Genomic DNA, 17,087 nt, shown 5'->3' with positions numbered 1-17,087 from the left:
ACTTGTTATTATGTGTCTTCTTTACTATAGCCATTTTAGTGAGTATGAATTGAAATTAGCAATTCTCTGGTGGCTAATAATATTGAAAATTTCTCATATAATTGGCCATTTGTATATCTTGTTAGGAAAGCTGTCTATTCAAATACTTTGTTCATTTGTAATTATTTACCTTTTTATTGAATTGCAGTACATTTTTATATATTCTGGATAGTAGACTCTTCAGATGTATGAACTGCAAATATCTTCTCCAATTTTGTGGTTTATCTTCATTTATGTGATAATGTCCTTTGAAGTACAAAAGTTTTTAATTCTGCTAAAATCCAATTAATCTATATGACCTTGGTTTCTTATGCTTTTGCTGTTATATCTAAGGAAGTATTACCTCAATCAAAGTCACAAAGATTTACACCTATGATTTCTTCTAAGAGTTACAAAACTCTCTGCTCTGACATATAAGTCTTTGATTCACTTTTAGTTAACTTTTGTACATGGTGTGAGGTAGTGGTCCAGCTTCATTCTTTTGCATGTGGATACATCCCACCAGCACTTGTTGAAAGACTATTCTTTTCCCCATTGAATTGTCTCAGCACACTTGTTGAAAATCAGTCAACCATAGATTCATGTTTTTGCTTTCTGGCTTCTCAGTTCCATTCCATTTACTTGTATGTCTTTTCTTATGCCAATCCTACATTGTCTTGATTACTGTAACTTTGTAGTGAGTTTTGAAACCAGGAAATATGAATCTTCCAACTTTGTTCTTTGTCAATTATTTTCCTGGCTACTCTGAGTCCCACAAATTTTCATATAAATTTTAGAATCTGCTTGTGCATTTCTGCAAAGAAGCCAACTGGGATTTTAATAGGTACTGTATCAAATTTGTATATCAGTTCAGGGGTAGATAAGCATTTTAAAAATATTAAGACCACATTTTATTGGTAGAGAAAATGATTACGGTTTTGAAAGCACTCTTTTTTTATCTATATACTTTAAGTTCTAGGGTACATGTGCACAAAGTGCAGGTTTGTTACATATGTATACATGTGCCATGTTGGTGTGCTGCACCCATTAACTCGTCATTTACATTAAGTATATCTCCTAATGCTATCCCTCCCCCCCTTCCCCCTCCCCTCTCCCCACAATAGGCCCCGGTGTGTGATGTTCCCCTTCCTGTGTCCAAGTGATCTCATTGTTCAATTCCCACCTATGAGTGAGAACATGCGGTGTTTGGTTTTCTGTTCTTGTGATAGTTTGCTGAGAATGATGATTTCCAGCTTCATCCATGTCCCTACAAGGGACACAAACTCATCCTTTTTTAAGGCTGCATAGTATTCCATGGTGTATATGTACCACATTTTCTTAATCCACTCTGTCACTGATGGACATTTGGGTTTCCAAGTCTTTGCTATGGTGAATTGTGCTGCAATAAACATACATGTGCATGTGTCTTTATAGCAGCATGATTTATAATCCTTTGGGTATATACCCAGTAATGGAATGGCTGGGTCAAATGGTATTTCTAGTTCTAGATCCTTGAGGATCTAGCACAGCTAGTACTAATAATGTGGCTTTAGTTTTAACCCACAAGAAAATAATAGATTTTATCATTGCAAAAATACTGGCAGTACCTTTAAATTTTATTTAAAGATTGCACTTTCGTTTGAGCTTCTATTTTAAGAAATTTTGAAAATCTGTTCACAATAATAAAGAATATGAAAACATTATCCTCAATCACATGGAATGTAGAAGTGAAATCTCCCAAATCTACTCTATTAAAAGATTAGAAAAAATTGATATCATATTGTTATATTAAAGGAAGTTTGCAATTAATTTGAGCAATTCCAGAAGGCAATATTTTATTTGATATTTTAAAGCATTTAAGCCTTCCTTGAATAAGTCTGACTTTGCAGTATGGTGAAGAATAAAGATGTAAAAAAGCAATAAATAAATTTGCTGTGCAATTCAGTGTTTATGCATATGGATACTTTTTATTTTTTCACTTGTCTTTTTAGTGAGAGTTTACATGCGTTATTTAAATAAGGATAACCTTCAGATATTGGAAGAATAAAGACAATGCTAAATTTTACACTTGGACAAGTAAAGTGAACATTTTATTACTGCTAAGAATTTTCAAATTAAAAGGACAAATTTAGCGCAAATTCAACATTTATGAATAGCTTTTAAAGTCGCGTTATTCCTCTTTGATTTCACAGTATGTACATACTCATCACATGCAATTTGAAAACACTGAAAATTATAAATAATCATTAAAATCAACCACAGTAGAAGCTCTCAGAAATTACTGCAGTTATATTGATAATGTTTATTCTTAGAGTCTTTTCTCTATTCATATATCCTTTTATTATATCCACAAGTTGAAGTTAATTTGTTTTGTAATCTACTTCACTCACATTTCAATATTGCCAATTTTTGGGGGGAACACATCATTAAATATTTTTTACAAGCTGAAAAAAATTAAGTCCTCTAATCCACTAAAATGGGATATGTTTTATGTTAACAATGTTTTATCATTTTCGTAGTATAAGTTTTACTTCTTTTGTTAAGTTTATTCCTATTTTATTCTTTTCACGCTATTATAAATAAAATTGTTTTCTTCATTTTATTTCTTGTTTGCTCATTTCTATTACATAGGAATAGAGTTAATTTATGTATACTGATCTTGGATCTTGCAAATTTGTTAAACTCATATATTAGTTCTGTTTTTTTAAAGATACCTCAGGATTTTCTACATACAATATCATGTCATCTGGAAATAGAGGTAACTTTATTTCTTTTGTTCCAATCTAGAAGACTTCTATTTCTTTCTCTTGCTTCCTTCTTTTTATTGCACTTACTAAAACGTTTCTCCAGCACAATGATGAACGTAAGTAGTGAGAATGGACATCATTGTCTCCTTCCTGATCATAGGAGGAAAACATTCAGCCTTTCATCTTTAAATATAATGTTAGCTGTGGATTTTTCATAGATTCCCTTTACCTGGTTGAGGAAATACACTCATACTCCTAGTTTGTTGAGTGTTTTTTAATCATAAAAGCTTGTTGAATTTTACCAATGTTCATTCTGCATCAATTTTATTATCTTGTGTTTTTTGTTTTTTATTGTATTAATATGGTGTATTGAATTAATTGATTTTCAGATTTTAAACCAGCTTTGCACTCCTGGAATAAACATAAGCAGTATCCAGGAAATAGTCACCATGGGCCTGGGGTAGTGGTGGCCACAGGGAGAGACTCCTTCCTGATTGAGAAAAGGAGAAGAAAAAGGAAAGAGGACTTTATCTTGCAACTTGGCTTGCCAGATCAACCACAGTAAAACAAAGCACCATGCATATTCCTATTCCTAAAGCAGTCAATTCTAGGACTCAGTTCCTGGATGGCATTTCTAGACCCATCCTGGGCCAGAAGGGAACCTGTTGCCCTAAAAGGAAAGAAACAGGCTTGGCAGGCCTTTGCTTTAGTCAGTCACTTACTGACTAAAGAGTCTGTGAGTCCTGAATAAACGTAAGTGGTAGCCAAGCAATAGTCACCACAGGCCTTGGGTGAGACACAGTACTGTGCTGGCTTCAGGTGAGACTCAGTATTGTGCCAGCTTCAGGTATGATTCAGCACAGTCCCAATAGTGGTAGCCATGGAAGTTCTTGCATCATCCCTCCTCCAAATCCAGACAGCTCTGCATGAAGACAAAAATTCCATTTCTTTGGGAGTAAGTAATGGAAGAGAATAAGAGACTATGCCTAGTAATCCAGGGAATTCTCCTAGATCTTACCCAAGACCACCAAGGTGGTACCTCTACAAGTCTGCAAAAGTAACAGTATTAGTAGGCTGAGGATGCCCCCAATGCAGTACAGCTCTAGTGATTAAAGATCTATATCATAATACTAATTCCCTTTGAATACCTAGAAAGCCTTCTCATGAAGGGTGGGTACAAACAAACCCAGACTGCAAACATTAGAATAAATACCTAACTCTTCAATGCCTAGACATTGACAAACATCCACAAGCCTCAAGAGCATCCAGGAAAATATGACCTCACCAAACAAACTAAATAAAGCACCAATGATCAATCCCACTCTGTCCCAGAGTGACAGAGATACGTGACTTTTCAGACAAAGAATTCAAAATAGCTGTTTTGATACAGATTATGGAATTGCATGTGCATAAAAAAAAAAATTAAAAAGAAAAATTGAAAAAAAAAACAAAATAGCTGTGTTGAGGAAAATTAAACAAAATTCAAGATAATGCAGAGAAATAACTCAGAATCCTATAAGATAAATTGAACAAAGACATTAAAATAATTTTTAACAACCAAGTAGAAATGCTGGAGCTAAAAAATTCAATCAAAAACTGAAGAATGTATCAGAGTCTCACGACAGTAGAATTGATCAGGCAGAGGAAATAATAAGGGAGCTTAAAGGCAAACTATTTAAAAATACACAGTCAGAGGAAACAAAAAGAAAAGAAATAAAAAATAATGAGCACACCTACAGGATATACAAAATACCCACAAAAGGGCAAATCTAAGAGTTATTGTCCTTAAAGAGACAGAGAAAGAGATGTGGTGGAAAGTTTATTTAAAGAGATAATAATAGAGGACTTTCCAAACCTAAAAAAAGACATCAACATTCAAGTACAAGAAGGTTATAAAACATTAAGGAGATTTAACTCAAACAAAACTACCTCAAGGCATTTAATAATCAAACTCCCAAAGATCAAGAATAAAGAAAGGATACTAAAAGCAGCAAGAAAAAAGAAACAAATAACATACAATGAAGCTCCAGTATGTCTTGCAGCAGACTTTTCAGTGGAAACCTTACAGGCCAGGAGAGAGTGGCATGACATATTTAAAGTGCTGAAGAAAAAAAAAGTCTTTTATCAAAAAATATTATATCCTGAGAAATATCCTTCAAATATTAAGGAGAAATAAAGACTATCCCAGACAAACAATAGCTGAGATTTCATTAACATCAGACCTCTCTTATAAGAAATGGTAAATAGAGTTCTACAATATGAAAGAAAAAGACATTAACAAGCAATTAAAAATCATCTGAATGTACAAAACTCACTGGTAATGGTAAGTACACAGACAAATACAGGATATTGTAACACTAATTTTATTCTGTAAGGAAGACTAAAAGATGAACCTATCAAAAATAATTGTTACAACAATTTTTTAAGACATAGACAATAAAATAAGATATAAATAGAAACAGAAAAAGTTAAAAAGCAGGAGGATGAAGTTAATGCATGGAGTCCTTATTAATTAGTTTTTCCTGCTTGTTTGTTTTTGCAATCAAAGTTTTCATCAGTTTAAAATAATAGGTTATAAGATATTTGTGCAAGCCTCATGGTAACCTCAAATTTAAAAACCTACAACAGATACACACACAAAGAAAGTACAAAATTAAAACATACCACCAGAGAAAATCACTTTCATAAAAAGGAAGACAGAAAGGAAAGAAAAAAGAGAAGACCACAAAACAACCAAAAAACACATAAACATGGCAGTAATGGGCCCTTACTTATCAACAATAATACTGAATGTAAATGGAATAAATTCTCCAATCAAAAGACATAGAGTGGCTGAATGGATTTTTAAAAAACAATAATCTACTGCCTACAAGAAGCTACACTTCACCTATAAAGACACAAACAAACTGATAATATGGAAATGGAAAAAATATTCCATGCAAATGGAAACTGCAGAACAGCAAGAGTAGTTAAACTTATATTAGAAAAAAAGATTTCAAGACAAAAACCATAAAAGCAGACAAAGAAAGTCAGCATATAATAATAAAAGGATCAATTGAGCAAAAGGTTATAACAATAGTAAATATATATGCACCCAACACTGGAGCACCCACATATATAAAGCAAATATTAGCACTAAAGAGAGAGATATACCCCAAAAGAATAATAGCTGGAGTTACCAACACTCCATTTTCAGCATTGAACAGATCATCAAGAGAGAAAATTAACAAGGAAACATCAGACTTAATCTGCATTATATAACAAATGGACCTAATAGATATTTACAGAACATTTCATACAATGGCTGCAGGATACACATTCTTCTCCTCAGCACATGGATCATTCTCAAGGATAGACCACATGTTAAGCCACAAAACAAGAATTTTAAAAAAAATTTTAAATAGAATTTTATTAAGTACCTTCTCTGACCTCAATGGAATAAGTAGAAATCAATAATAAGAACAACATTGGAAACTATACAACCACATGGAAATTAAACTGTATGTTTCTGAATGACCAGTGGGTCAATGAAGCAATTAAGAAGGAAATTTTTAAATGTCTTGAAATAAATAAAAATGGACAAAAAACATAACAAAATCTATGGAAAGCAATAAAAGCAGAGCTAAGAGAAATGTTGATAGCAATAAGTACCTATATCAGTAAAGTACAAAAACGTCAAATATAAACAACCTAACAATGCATCTTTAAAAACTAGAAAAGCAAGAGCAAACCAAACCCAAAATTAGCAGAAGAAAAGAAATAATAAAGATCAGAGCAGAAATAAATGAAATTGAAGCCAAAAAATAGAAAATATCAAGAAAATGAAAAATTGGTTTTTTAAAAGATAAACACAACTGACCAACCTTTAGCTGGACTAAGAGAGAAGACCCAAATTTTTAAAAAAAAAATCAGAGATGAAAAAGGAAACATTTAACTGATATTGTCAAAATTCAAAGGATCATTAAAGACTATTATGAACAATTATATGCCAATAAGTCGGAAAACCTAGAAGTCATGGATAAATTCCTACACACACACAATTTACAAAGATTGAGCCATGAAGAAATCCAAGACCTGAATAAATCAATAACAAGCAATGAGATCAAAACCATAATAAAAAGTCTCCCTGCAAAGAAAAGCCCAGGACCCTATGGTTTCACTGCTGAAATTTACCAAACATTTAAAGAAGAACTAATACCAATTCTGCTCAAACTATTCTGAAAAATACAGGAGGAAGGAATACTTCCCAACTCATTCTATGAGGCCAGTAATACAAAAACCAGCCAAAGACATATCAAAAACAGAAAACTACAGACCAATATCTCTGATGAACATTGATACAAAAATAAAAAATACCATCAAATTGAATTCAACAACACGGTAAAATGATCATTCATCATGACCAAGTGGGATTTATCCCTAGGGTGTAAGGATAGTTCAACATATGCAAATCAATCAATGTGATACATCATATTAGCAGAATGAGGGACAAAAACCATATGATCATTTTAAATAATGCTGAAGAAAGCATTTGACAAAATTTAACATCCCTTCATGGTCAATATCCTCAAAAAACTGGGTATAAAAGGACTGCACCACAACACAATAAAAGCCATATATGACAGACCCACAGTTAATATCATACTAAATGGGGAAAAATTGAAAACATCTCCTCTAAGATCTGAAACAAGACAAGGATGCTCACTATCACCACTTCTTTTCAATGTAATACTGGAAATCCTAGCTATAGCAATCAGACAAGAGAAAGAAATAAAGAGCATCCAAATTGGAAAAGAAGAAGCCAGACTATCCTTGTTTGCAGATGATATAATCTGATATTTGAAAAAACCTAAAAACTCCACCAAAAAACTACTACTACTGATAAACACATTCAGTAAAGTTGCAGGATACAAAATTAACATACAAAAATCAGTAGCATTTCTATGTACCAACAGCAAACAATCTGAAAAAGAAATCAAGAAATAAACCCCATTTACAATAGTTACAAATAAAATTTAATACCTAGGAATAAACTTAACCAAAGAAGTGAAAAATCTGTACAATAAATATTAACTATAAAACATTGATGACAGAAATTGAAGAGGACACACACACAAAAAATGGAATGATGTTTCATGTTCATGATTGGAAGAATCAATATTGTTAAGATGCCCATACTACCCAAAGCAATCTACAGATTCAATGCAATCCCTGTCAGAATACCAGTAACATTCTTCACAGAAATAGAAAAAAAATCATAAAACTTACATGGAATCACAAAAGACCCAGAATAGCCAAACCTATCCTAAGCAAAAATAATAAAACTGGAGGAACCACATTACCTTATTTCAAATTATATTACAGAGCTATAGTAAATGAAACAGCATGGTACTGGCATACAAACAGACATCTAGAACAATGGAACAGAATAGAGAACCCAAAAATAAATCCATATATCTACAGTGAACTCATTTTCAACAAAGATGCCAAGAATATTCACTGGGGAAAGGACAGTCTCTTCAATAAATGGTGCTAAGAAAACTGGATATCCATATACAGAAGAAAGAAACTAGACCCCTATCTTGCACCATATACAAAAATCAAATCAAAATGGATTAAAGACTTTTAGAAAGGGTCTAAGACCATTTTAAATGGATCTAAGACCTCAAACTATGAAACTACTATACAAAAACTTTGGGGAAACTCTCCAGGACATTGGTCTGGGCAAGTATTTCTTGAGTAAAAGCAGAGACCACCAAAGCAATAATGGACAAATGGAATCACATCAAGTTGAAAAGCTTCTGCACAACAAAGAAATCAACAAAGTGAAGGGACAACCCACAGAATGGGAGAAAATATTTGCAAACTATCCATCTGACAAGAGATTAATAACCAGAATATATGAGGAACTCAATTCAATAGGAAAAAAAAATCTAACAATGTGACTTAAAAATGGGGAAAAGATGTGAATAGACATTTCTCAAAAGAAGATATATAAACGGCAAAATATATACAAAGTTGCTCAAAATCATTGATCATCAAAGAAATGCAAATCAAAACTACAACGTGGTATCATCTCACGCCAATTAAAATGGTTTTTATCCAAAAGACAGGCAAGAATAAATGCTAGCAAGGATGTAGAGAAAAGGGAACCCTTGTACACTATTGGTGAGAATGTAAATTAGGAAAGCCACAATGGAGAACAGTATGGATATTTCTCAAGAAACTAAAAATGGAACTACCATATGATCTAGCAATCCCACTGCTATGTATAGACTTAAGAGAATGGAAATTAGCATATTGAAAAGATATCTGCACTCCCATTTTATTGCAGCACTATTCACAACAGCCAAGATTTGGAATCAATCAAAGTATCTATCAATGAATGGATGAAGAAAATGTGGTACACATACATAATGGAGTGCTATTCATTCATAAAAAGGAATGAGATCCTGTGATTTGCAACAACATGGATGGAACTGGAGGACACTATGTTAAGTGAAATAAGCCAGGCATAGGAAGACAAACTTCACATGTTCTCACACATTTGTGGGAGCTAAAAACTAAAACAATCTAGTTCACTGAGATAGAGAGTAGAATGATAGTTACCAGAGGCTGAGAAGGTTAGTGGGGAAGGAGAGAAAAAGTGAGGATGTTTAATGGGTACAAAAAGAGAAAGAATGAATGAATAAGGTATAGTATTTGATAGCACAATAGGGTGACTACAGTCAACAATAATTTATTGTACATTTTAAAATTACTAAATCAGTATAATAGGATTAAATTTGTAACACTGAGAAATGATAAATGCTTGAAGTGATGGATACCCCATTTACCTTGATGTGATTATTACACATTGTATGCCTGTATCAAAATATACCATGTATCCTATAAACATATATACCTACTATGTACCCAGAAAAATCAAAAATAAAAACTTTAGAAAAAATAAAACTAAAGAACCAGGGAAAATAAAATTTTAAAAAAGAATATCTAGGGCCCGGCGCAGTGGCTCAAGCCTGTAATCCCAGCACTTTGGGAGGCCGAGATGGGCAGATCACGAGGTCAGGAGATCGAGACCATCCTGGCTAACACGGTGAAACCCCGTCTCTACTAAAAAATACAAAAAACTAGCCGGGTGAGGTGGCGGGCGCCTGTAGTCCCAGCTACTCGGGAGGCTGAGGCAGGAGAATGGCATGAACCCGGGAGGCGGAGCTTGCAGTGAGCTGAGATCCGGCCACTGCACTCCAGCCTGGGCGACAGAGCGAGACTACGTCTCAAAAAAAAAAAAAAAAAAAAGAGAATATCTATCCCATAGATGGTGGGTAGAATGCTCATATATGTTTTCATTCCCTATAACTTTGCTGATTTTTTTGACCTGTTTATTAAAATGAATTATTCATAGATATGTCATAATTACTCATTTTGATCATGGATGTGCCCAATTCTCATAGTCCTATAAAATTTGTGCATTGTATTTTGCTTCTATATTATTAAGTGCATAAAATTTAACATTATTATATATTCATTATGAGTTAAACATTTTATTATATCAGCTTTATTCTGATGTTTTCTTTCTTCTTACCTTCAACTTTTTTATCCTTGTGTTTTACATGTGTCTTTTTTAACAGTGTAGATGAGTTTTATTTTTTTATTCAAGCTGAAGAATAATTATTTATATATGTATTTATTTATAAGGATGTATCTCTCTGTCACCCAGACTGGAGTACAGTGGTGCATCACAACTCACTGCAGCCTCAACGTCCAGTGCTTAAGCAATCCTCCTGCCTCAGCTTCCCACGTAGGTGGGACTACAAGCACGCCACCACACCTGGCTAATTATTTTTGTTTTTAGAAATGGGGTCTCACTCTTGCCCAGGCTGGTCTCAAACTCCTGGTCTCAAGCATTTAGTCCTTTTGGTTTGAATGTAGTTACTGATACATTTGCGTCAAATTTACCATAACTGCTATTTCCTCTTTCTCTTCTTTTCTATGTTTTAAAGTAGCTTCTGAGTGTTTTTATTCAATTTCTGCCTCTATTATCTTGGAAATTATAGACTGCTTTACTATTGTAATGATAACAGTAGAAATTACCACATGCATCCTTAAGTGACATTGTAAGTGTCTAATATTAATTGGTATTTTACTCTCTACCCAGGCAATACAAGCAAAATCATTTGAAATCTTTAGTTCCATTTGCACACCCTTCCTGACATATATAGCATTATTATCATGCATGTTAATGTTCTCTATATTTTAAACCTAATAAGACATTATAATTATTTGACATAGTCATTGTTCATTTCTATTTACCTACATCATTTTCACTACACATCATTATTCCATTATTTCCATGCTTCCATCTAGAATAATTTTCTTTTTTTGCCTGAAGAGCACCTTTACTGCTAGCTCTCCCTGTGACAAATTATCAGATTTTATTTGTTTGAAAATGTCTTTATTTTCCTTTCATTCTTGAAAGACTTTTTGGCTAGATATTGAATTCTAGGTTGACGTGTCTTTTCTTTCACACTTTGATGTCATTTCACTGTCTTTTGGTTTAAATTGTTTCTATTAAGTGGTTAGCTGTCAGTCTAATTTTTGTTCCTTGGAAAATAACCTGTTCTTTTTCCTCTGATAGCTTGTGTGTTTTTAGTTGTTTTTGATTTTACGCATTTTTACTATACGCCTAGGCATACATTTCTTTTTGCCTGGTTCAGGCTTTGCAGGCCACCTTAAATCTGTGGCTCAAAGTCTTTCACTAGTTTTTGACAAGTTCTCTTCCATTACTTTCTGCTGACCTATTATCTTGATCCTCATCTTCTCAGACTCCAGTGGCATGTATGTTAGAACCTCTCCCTGTATTTGTATCTCTTATAATCTCTTCTGTGTGTCCTATAATTTTGTATCTCTATGTTTCGTTAGGGCTGTTGTCTTCTGACCTATTTCCCCATCCGTGGATTCCTCTCTTAAGTATGCAGAATCTGATATAAAACCTATTCAATGAGTTCTTCAACTTGATTGTTATATTTTTTCAGTTCTATAATTTTTATTTGGTACTGTTTTGTGTGATTTCAGTTCTCTGTGAAAAAAAAATCAATCTTATTTCTTATTTTCTTATATCTACTAAACATAGTTATTTTAAAGTCTGTGTCTGGTACTGCACCACATATTCTACAGAGCCAGGCACTGTAACACAAGTTCTATAAACACTCTCTCACAATAACTCTAATGGATTATTCTCCACAGAAGAATAAACTGAGGTTTATCGAGATTATACACTTACTTAAAAGCAGAGCCAAGAACCAAACTCAAATACTCCAAACTTCAAAATTCATGCTCTTAACCGTTTTTTTTACAGGATTATGATAGTCTTAAATAACTGACTAAACCAGAGTCCAAATATTGTAAGATTAATTTATTTCCCTATCAGAGCAAGATTTCTCTCTTCTAGTGACAGGTTCTCCCGCAAACCCTGTCACAATATTCATCCTGAATTTTCTTGGTGTATCTTTCCACATTTATTAATTAATTCATTCAACACTCAATAAGTAGTTTTGAGTATTTTTCACATGGTTCTAGGCGCTAAAGATATATGATAAACAAAGTATATGTGGTTTCTGACTCATGGAACTTTCATTCTAGCGGGAGATAACAAACAGTAAGCATGCAAGCAAATACATCAGAAAGCAATGAAGCCAATGAGGAAGTGGTCTAGATATAATATAGTAAACTTTGATATTGGATGTTGACTTTAGCTGGGTGGTCAAGGTAGACTTCTCAGAGGAAGTGACACTTGAGCTGCAAATCTGAATAAGAGAAGCATTCCACGCAGAAGGAAGAGCAAGCACAAAGCCCCCATGTTTGAGATATAACTGGCATAGTTAAAGGACAGAAGGACATTGGTTGTGGCTGAGCCTCGTGAATAAACAGAGTGGTAGAACATGAGATAGAAAAGTTGGAAGGTATGAAAATCAAGACATTATTGCAGTATTTCAGGTAAAAAGTGATGGTAACAACTTTCATCTCTAGCCATATGAAAGTAATTGTGACCATATTTACCCTTCTACTACAAGCCTTTTAAGAAACAGGCAAAATATATGAAACAACTGTTTGCAGACATTAGAGAACAAGCAGCCCAAAATTGTGATTTCTGAAAGAGGGAAAACGGAGAAGATGAGTTCTAGGATACTCCAGCATTTTGCCTGAAAACACATTCCAGACCACAAGGCAGCAAATACAAGCCAAGCACATGGTCTCACAGAGTTGAGAAGATAAATAGGAGTTAAGGGAGACTGAGGTGGCTGGAAGTTGCAGGAGAGAGTTTCAGAAAGGAGAGAGCTCTTCAGGAAAAAAGATGTCCGGAAATCTCCAGGGAGAACCTGGAGACCCTTTAAAACTATGTTTTAAATAAGCCCCTCCTTCTCTAGCTGATATTTGTGCATGCTAAAATTTGAGGATCACTTCTAGAGACCTAAGAAACCAGAATATTGAAGAAATGGATATAATGTCCTTAAGGAAATAGGCTGCATTTCTTATTACCACATGATGTGGAGATGAATTTTACTACTGCAAATATACACTAAACTCCCTGTTTTAGCTGAAGACAAAAGAAGTCAGGAGACTCTCTCTTGACTTATGGGATTTAAGATTTCACAGGGTGGAAGAAACAATCTGGCAAAGATGCTGTTCTTGACTCTCTCTGGCTTCTTTTTCAAAGCCATCACACTGATTCAGGTTTTAATCTTCTCAGCATGGAACATGTGTTTATCGGGGCAGATTTTTGCATTTCCCACGTGTGAGTGCAAGCTTGTTTCCTTATTGGTTGAATGAGTGATTGAATACATGGATTAATTAAGCCAGTGAGACCAGGATCTCGAAATAAGTCATTTCCATCTCTACTCTCATAGGGTTGGGTAAGGAAGTCAGCCTTATCAACTTCTGGTCTTTGGGAACTCCCTAGGAGCCCCTCATAGTTTATCATCCACTCTTTCCAGCCAGCCCTGGTTGAAGGCAGAAAATGACCCAACATTCTGCATGACCTGGTCAAGGCCACACCCTGAGGCAGGGGATACGGCTGAGAAATTTTGCTTTGACTGTCACTGTGCCAAGGACCCAGCATCCTGACAAGGTTTGGGATCAAATTTGGTTTTGAAAAGAGCAAAGAGAACAACATAATTTAAAAATCAAAGAAATTCATTTTAGTAGTAAAAGGTTAACAGCCTTTAGGAGGAACAATTTTTAATCACCCTCGTCTAGACTCTATCACTGGAATCACCAGCCATCGAGTGAAATATGGCCCAACTGCCGCCACCAAACAGCTCCTAAAGACTGTTGTATTTAATCATGTCTGTGCACCACTTATGGATTTTCATTATGATTCCCGATGCTGTTGCGCTGGGTAAAATATTAATATCCATAGTAATGATGCATGAAGCTTGGAGTGTAATTTCTTCACTCTTCTTGTCTGATATTAAATTGTTACCACTTTATCATTTGTGTAGAACTGCACGTTTCAATTAATCTTTCCATATCAGCAGCCCTGATTAATATAGATCATGATTCATAAGCTTATCGTCACTATAGTTTTAACAGATCATTTATAAGATCTTAAATTTCAGGGTCTGGGAGGTGCAGCTGCTGTGTCCAATGTGCCTCTTTATTTTCTGTTCCAACAGTGCTGCTATACACCGGCTGTCACCTCCTGTTGAATAATTAATTTCACGAACCAAATTTACCCCAAAAAAACACACCAGAATGAAGGGACTGGCAATTGGCAGGGCACTGGTAGTGTTTGTTCACCTTTCCGTGCCCAGCCCGGATGTTGCCTGCCCTTCATAGACCGGAACTGCTGCTTTGGGGGATTAACCACAGGTGTGTATGGGCTTCTGCTGGCTGCAGAGGGCAATCTCAGCCAGCACAGCCATCCCAGGACAGTTGTTGAGATTTGATGGAGCACTGGATAACTTCCTAGGCAGCTGCTGCTGCTTACATGGCCCACAGACACAGGGTTCATCATTGAGAGAACCTGGGAGCCATTGCACTGCCTCTCAACCAACTAGAAGCAGAAGCAGAACCATGCAGAACCCCTGGAGAACAGCCCCCTCTCTTTGGACAGAATAAGAGAGGACAGGAAATAAAGGAGACCTTACTGACTTTGTTGGGCCTGCATTTGAAGCTTAATTCCCATGGCTCAAATTGCTCAAAGACTTCAGGTAAAAGAGAAAACATCTGGATGTAAATTAAAAAAAAAAAAAACTATTATGGTAACTGGTCTGGTAACAACTAACGTGGCAACATTTATTGACTTCAAAATCTTAATACGTTGTTTCAACCTCATTCAAATCAGGTAATTTTTTTAAAGTATTCTGAGTAAATTTGTGCTCTTTGGTTTGATCAAATTTGTACATCTTTTATTGTACATCTTCTATGTGAAAGACATTATCCTAAGCCCTAAGGTTTGGGGCTATGTCTTCGTTTGGGTCCCCCAGAAGCAAACTCTAGGACAAGAATTCAGGAGCAAGTCATTTATTTGGGAGGGGATCCTGGGAAACATCACTGTGGGAGTGAGGAGCTGCGGCATGGAGGAGAAGCAGCAGCAGAGGCTGTGCTGTCAAGTAAGTTACCACTGTGGACACCTGGGGCACTCTGGGAGACCGTAGAACTTGCCTCACAGATGTTCAATGGTGGGTGAGGAACCCAAGTTATTTACTTAGCAAGTCCCTGTGTGTCACTAGAGGGACTGATTTCTATGGCATTAACTCTCCTACACTCACTCCTGACTTGCCCTGCGTGTCAGCAGAGTGATTTCTGCAGCCAGAAATAAAAGCTCTCAGATGGAGAGTGCAAGGCATCCCTGGCAAGCAGGCTTGACATTTAGAGGTGAGGGTCAAGAGAAGAAAAGCAGAGCCAACACCATTTTCTACAGTGACCCTCTAATCCCAAGCATGTGTTTACTCATTAATTCAAAAAATGTTCAGAGTTGTCCTCTTATCTACAACGGTCCACACAAGAGATAGCAGTTGCTGAAAAAAGAAGTCCACTAAAGTTGTGAGGCTTTAAAAAAAGTTATGTAAATAGATCTTACATGTTTTATTTCAATTAAAACACACAAATGTGCATTTATTCACTATTGTTTTGCTGCTGGGTCAGAATCTTTTCTTTCAGTGTGCAAGTGCTAAAGGAGCTCTGCCTTTCCTTTCCTGTGCAAACACCCACAGTTTCTAGTTTCAGCTTCTATGAGTTACAGCAATAACTTAAAGTCATTTTTAAGACATCTAAGTGCAGAAACTTTGGAGATGTTTATGTTTCTCAATCTTTTATAGTAATTTTACCCACATGTAATTCAACAGCTATTTTTTAGTGACTCACCTTTATCAAATCCAAAGCATTCAATTTAATGTTCAAAGAACCAACAGTTCCTCTTGTCACACTTACCATCACTTTATGTAATGTTTAATTCAATTTCATGGTTACATTATTAAGCACAGCTATTATAAAACAGATTTATAAACCAAGACAGTGAACACCTGGTAAGGATACAGCTGGACCTGTGGATACCCAAGAGTATGGCCTTCTGTTGGTGAGCACTACTAGTGCATCCCAGGCAAGTCTACAAGGTTGACTCATCTGGTCCTCCCAGTTACCTATGGATGAGTGGGGGACTGCGGTTATGCCTGCTTCACAGAAGAGGGTTTCCAGGCATACTTGCTCAGGGCCACACAGCCAGCAAATGACAGAGCTGGGTTTCTAACCCACGGTGTCTGATCCTAGAATCCCAGGTCTTAACCACAATGCCACACTGCCCTGCCTAGAGAGTGACATTTTACCTGGGTAATAAGGATTTATCTTCTACACTGTGACATTTGGAAAGTGAGGAGGCCACTATTGATAATAACACCCAACCCACAGATGTAAAACAATACAGTCCTTGGTAAGCCAGGACATCTGGCCACTCTGTTTTTTATCCTTGAGTGCTCAGTGTGTCATGGGTCCTGGCCAGAGTGTTAGTCAGGGGAAGAATTGAAGTGGTGGGCAGTTAAGGAAGTGTTAAGGGTAGGGGAGGTGCAGCTCAGAGGAGAGGGCCTCACAAAGCTTACCAATTAAAATGGAAATAAAGTATGACTGCCTTAGTTATACTATAAGGCACCACAAGTCTTTGTATATAAAGGGGTCAAGAGACATTGGAAATTTAAAATTGTCATGACAGCCAGGCACAGTGGGATTACACTTGTAATCCCAACACTTTGGGAGGCCAAGGCAGGCAGAGGGCTTGAATTTGAGAGTTCAACACCAGCCTGGACAACATGGCAAAACCCCTCTATG

Source organism: Macaca thibetana, chromosome 2 (genome assembly GCF_024542745.1).
Source record: "Macaca thibetana thibetana isolate TM-01 chromosome 2, ASM2454274v1, whole genome shotgun sequence".
Taxonomy (NCBI): domain Eukaryota; kingdom Metazoa; phylum Chordata; class Mammalia; order Primates; family Cercopithecidae; genus Macaca; species Macaca thibetana.
The sequence above is the reverse complement of the archived record's forward strand: the minus strand, read 5'-3'. Positions refer to the sequence as shown.